At 39.2% G+C, this 5,790-nt stretch overlaps 1 non-coding gene across 1 annotated transcript; it reads left to right on the forward strand.

Moving 5' to 3' along the window:
- The first annotated feature begins 4,816 nt into the window (after positions 1 to 4,816).
- Positions 4,817 to 4,888, forward strand: TRNAD-GUC. Its single transcript has one exon. It is a non-coding gene; the product is annotated as a tRNA-Asp (tRNA).
- Positions 4,889 to 5,790: the final 902 nt, after the last annotated feature.

Genomic DNA, 5,790 nt, shown 5'->3' on the forward strand with positions numbered 1-5,790 from the left:
CCTATCAATCCTAGACATAGAAGGATGGACAGTGCCACTAGACCATGTATAACTCCCTCCCTCCAACGGCAAATCAATCAAGTTTAAATCATCAATAAATTCAGAAAACTTTTCCATAGTCGGAGTAAGACGAGACCCACCCCTCTGTTCGCTAGGGAAGCGGACAACATTAAAGTCCCCAAAACAGCACCAAGGAACATTCCAAAACTGCTGAATACCAACCAACTCATCCCATAAATCACCCCTCAAATTATTATCATTTGGGCCATACACCCCTGAACAAGCCCAAATAAACCCATCCCCCACACCTTTCCACTGAATCGACACCGAAAATAAGCCCACTAGAACTTCCAACTTTTCTAAAACCCTCCTGTCCCACATAAGCAAAACCCCACCAGCCGTCTGATCGGCATCTAAAGCCGCCCAATCTGCATACGGACAGCCCCATATACTGCAAACCAGCTGTCTATCTATACCAACCAGCTTTGTTTCTTGAAGGCAAACAATATCACACTTCCACTCACGCAACAAATTTCTCACTACCAACCGTTTCTGAGGGTCATTCAAACCTCGAACATTCCAAGAAATCATCTTCAGCATCATAAAGACTATAAGGCCCCACAACTCCCTCTACCTCACTAACAACACACTATCTCCCATCATAGTTAACCGTTGAGATTAGATTCCTCAACTCTCTTTTCCCTTTACCCGTGGAGGAGGCTGCTTTTTGGATAGCATTAGCTTTCTTCCGTTGCTGGTTAATAACTGCCATCTCCCTTTCTAGCCTTTGAAGATAAGCAATACACAATTTTTCATCACGATTCGCAGAAAGCCCAATCACTTTACAAAAGCCTGGGATTCTGTTCTTCACCCAACTAGAAACATCCAGAGTATTTCCAACATTCAATACCTCAGAATTTTTCAACATCTCAGAATCATTGTGCACTTCCATCGTCAGAGCCAGCCCTGGAGGGATAATAGTAAACAATGGGTTACAAACTGTCAAATTCTCCTCCTCACCCAAAACCACTTCTGAGAGAGCCATTTCCTCCACCGTTGAGACACCCAAAACAGGTAGGCCACATCCTGACTTCAATTCCATCGTCGCTAAATTGGGCTGCCCATTCTCACCATCATCCATCTGCCTGGTTCCTTTATTATCCACCCCTTGTATCAGAAGCTCACTGCTCACACTTCCAACTTTATCCACACTATTGACCCCAAAATCCACGAAACCCGCACCGGATAGTCCCTTAAGGCTGTCTGCCAAGTACCTGCCCTTCGAGGTATGAGAATTTGCCTGGACAGAATTGCCCGGAGCCACTGCGAAGTCCTCGGAGCTCAACCCAGTGAAGGGACAGCCAATCTGAGCCACCGCGGGTCCGTTGGAGTAAAACCCAGCAGAGAGAAAGCCCTTAAACTCCATCGGAGCCACCGCAGGACCATCGGAGTAGGTCCCAACCTCCACCCCATCCACCACGGGATTGTCGGGATCTAACCCAGTCACCGTGAGACTGACAGAAGCAGAAAACATGCCTTCAACCTCCAACGGAGACTCCGCAAGACCATCGGTGCTGGTCCCAACCGCCAACCCATCCACCGCGGGACTGTCTGGGTCTAACCCAATCACCATGAGGCTGAGAGAACTCCTCGGAGACACTGGAGCACTGTTTCCGTCCATCTCGGCTTGAAACCAGTCCATTTGTGACCTCACCGGACCACCAACCAGCTGTGTCGGCAACCCAGGGCTCGTTGGAGAAACCAGTGTGCTCTCCCCAGCCTTCTCGTGATTATCAACTGAGTGTAAAGACTCTACAGGCTTATAAGAGCAATCCCCAGGCTCAAAAGTGGTTGGGCTTACATTGGTTGGGCCTGAATAAGACTTACTAATAGTCTGGTGGGCTGCCAACATATTAGAGCCCACAGCCAACAAACCATTGCCAAGATCCTTACCAGCCCATGCTACCCCTCCACAAAGCTCTTCTCCCCCCTTATTTCTTTTCCAGGAAACACGTCTCCTACCTTTCACATCAATCTCTACGATTAGACCACTCCCAAACCTGCAAGATCTCCTTAAAGCATTCCTCTTTCCATATTCAGCTTTAGAATTCAAATTGAAGCTTGGTGGGATACGTTTCCTATCTTCTGCCAGATTTTGCATACCTAAATCTGACACCACATTAATGCCCTGCTTCTTCCTATCCCCTCCTCCCGCCACCAACATATCAGGCATACCCACCGGAAATACCCCCACCTTAGCATCTGAGCACCTCGGATTTAACTCCAACAACCCCCTTGACAGATTTTGCTTCTCCACAGACTTCCCTTGAGACTTTTTTTTATCCTTCACCATGGTTTTGAAGAGTTGTGACTGAGTCACAGCCCTTGGCTGCATCTGACTCTTAACGATTTCAGCGAAAGACCGAGAGGGATACTGCCCCAACATTCTCCTCTGTGGCAGAGACACAAATTTGGCCTGACCTGAACCAACAAAAGCATATTGGTCAGGGTCCAACATCTTTCTCAGCTCAAGCCCAAATACCTTCCAGCCATTTTGTGCTCTACCTCCAGGAATGATAACAGTTCTTCTGTGCCCTCCAACTCTGAGTTCAGACACTAACAGGAACTGACCAAAGGTATTAGAACCTCTTTGTAAAGTGTACGCAGCATCTCCTTCCCTAAACGTAAAAAACTGTTTGGGATTGACTCCGACCACCGTGTGTTCTATGTTCTTCATCAACCATACAGCTGCATTCTTGCCCATGAATACTGACTTCATGAAGTGTTTGCCCCGCTCAAAAATACGTAAGGAGAAAAAGTTTCCTCCTAGAGAGGACGGTGAGGATCAAGAAGGGCTTTTTGGAGATTACAGAGACGAAGAGGGAAAGAGACGGGCCTAGCGCAAGCAAGGCGTATCATTTTTAGTTAATGATATTATCTTAATTACCAAAAAAAAAAAGGTATATCATAAGACGGTCTCATGAGATCTCTCTCTCACATGTTTGGAACTCATACATGGTGTGAAAGAGATGTCTCATAAGATCGTATCATCAGATAATTTTTCACTTTGAAAATCTACTGAATAAGATGAATGTCAACTGTGCCTACTGAGTATTAGCATTCCTTGCATTGAGTTCGTCTTGAAAAGTATGAATTCTCTAGGAATTGAAACTTTGTTGATTAAGTTCCATGAAAAATGCTTCCCAAAAAAGAAAAGTCTCTTCCCAACTTGTTGAATTTAAATGATCATGGAAACCTTGCATTAATGGTGATTTATCCTTGTTTATGAAGGGAATGTGTTTTTTTGGAGTAAGGCTTATTATATAGCAGATTTGTTTTTTTTTTTCCGTGAGTTCCTACACTTACACATGACATCAATCATGGACCCAATGATCTCACATGTGTTCTAAGTTCATTTGTGAAATTTTTGTGTTCCAAGCTCATTTGATGTGGAATGAGCCTTTTGCTCTCCAATCCATTGCTCATTTTTCCTTCCCTTTGCTGGCTCTTTCTCCTTTATATGAGCTTGGTCACATAATGAAGAAGAATTTTATTTGATCTTTTGTTTGTCTCAATTGGGGACCCTTGCTAGGCTAGTATTAATCCCGTGGGCCCTAGTTTAGCCAATCTCATTATATGGTTTTGGAATGTTTGTGTTCTTTTTGTAGGAAACTAGGGAGAAATTATAAGATCCACATAGTTGGACAAGTAATATGGTCCACCATTTCATTAAAAAACTTCCACTTGTTTAAAATTGTTAGTTAGAAAAAAAAATTTTAAACAGAAATTAATTACTAACTCAGCAATTTTAAACAAGTGGAAGTTTTTTAGTGAAATGATGAAAAAATAACGTGATCCACAAGAGGACTCTATAATTTCTCGAAACTAGGGATTTTCAATTAATGGAGTTTATTTTTAACCAACCTCATACGATGATTTTGCCAACAATTGGGCCATATTAATGGCTTTTTGCTGTTGGCTTAGTGGGCCTAGCTTAATTGGATTCAAATTTATGGGTTATAGACTTGAATAGATGTGAGCTTTGCCATTACAAAGGCTGCACCAGTTGTTTTGAGTCGGACAAATTAACGGGTTTTGGGCCTTTTGTTGATCTGCCAAAAGTGTCCTCAACAATGTCTAGCAAAAAGTCATAGCAAATAGAAAATTTTTTAGTTTGGTTATGAAGATTCTTCTGTGAGTTATATATGATTATGTAATTAAACTTCAAATTGAATAAAACTATTTTCTAATTTTAAAAAAATGTACCATTAATTCCAAACTGACCTCATAAAAGTAAATTAGGCATGTGAAACCTTGACATATGGGACAAACTTAAATTTAAAAATAACTCAAGTCAAAAAAAAAAAAAAAAAAAAGTCAAAAGTTTTATAATCCAACTAGTAGTTCCTACTATTTCCAACAAAAACATTCAGAATTCAAATTTTTCCAACCCTTGTCTATCAAATTATATATATTTAAACAAAAAAAAAGGTAAAAATAAAAATAAGAAAAAAAGTTAAATACAAAAAAAAAAAATCCATATTAAATTAGTATCAAATTTATAATGTATTCATTAAATTTTAAAATTGAACAATCACCCCCAACTTTACTCAAAATTGTAAGTTCTTTACCCTTATTAATTTTGGTCATAGTAAAGATAGTTAAAATTGTATGGATTTTCAATTTTGATTATTTTATTGAATCTAGGAGGTTATGTTAACCGAGATTACTTTGCTTGCACAATGAGTACAAGAATTTGGTATTCGCGACAAGAAGTAATGTTAAGTAAGATATAATGTTTGGAGCTTATCAACTGGTCGTTGTAGTATAGTGGTGAGTATTCCCGCCTGTCACGCGGGTAACCCGGGTTCGATCCCCGGCAACGGCGAATTTTCCTTTTTAATTTTTTCATGAAAAAAAAAAAAAAAAAAAAAAACCCCTTCAGGCCTTCACTCACTGGTTCGCTCAAAATATTAAAAAACAAACTTCTCAGTTCTCTCCCTCCATTGTTATCAATCCTAAAATGTAAGTAATATTCAGATGGATTTTTCATCTTTCAATTGTTACTTTGTAACTTTAAGGACATATCATGAGCTGAAATTTAATGGTCTTTGCGATTGTATAACTTCCAACTATACCTGAACCTGAGTGAGATAGACTTTAATTTTGTGATGTACTAGAGATTATGGAAGAAAGGGCATCCTGTAGTTTCATTTTGAAATATTGTGAATTTTATCTCACAATTCTATTTTTTTAATATTTTTTAATTGTGTGTTATTAAATTTTCTTTTGCCTTTTACTTTATTTTGTTTCAATTGCTGCCGAGAGAGAGAGAGAGACTTCTTCATGTCTCTTTCCTCTTCTTCCTTTTTTTTTTTTTTTTTTTTTTTTTTTGTGTGTGTGGGGGTGAGGAAGGGAGGGAGAGATCACGTTCTATTTTAATTAATTAATTTTTGACCTTGTTTAGATGCTGTTGATTAAAGATAGATTATAAAAATTCTTGAATCACAAGTCAATAAAAGGGAAAAGGCTTACACATTGTATGTTTTTAAGCCTAAAAAAAAAACATAACTTTTTTTTTTTTGGGGAGTATTATTGGTTGCGTAACTGGTGTTTGCTTGATGGGAAGAGTAACAACAACCAAAAAAGTTTTATTAAGAAGCCTTGATGTATATGCCAAAAGACCCCTTCCGGTTTATTATTATTAATTTCATTATTTACAAAATTATGATTAGCGGAAAAGTTGTTACCTACATCGATGAAGTATAACTTACCTTAGTCCTAATTTAA

Source organism: Quercus lobata, chromosome 2, assembly GCF_001633185.2.
Source record: "Quercus lobata isolate SW786 chromosome 2, ValleyOak3.0 Primary Assembly, whole genome shotgun sequence".
NCBI lineage: Eukaryota > Viridiplantae > Streptophyta > Magnoliopsida > Fagales > Fagaceae > Quercus > Quercus lobata.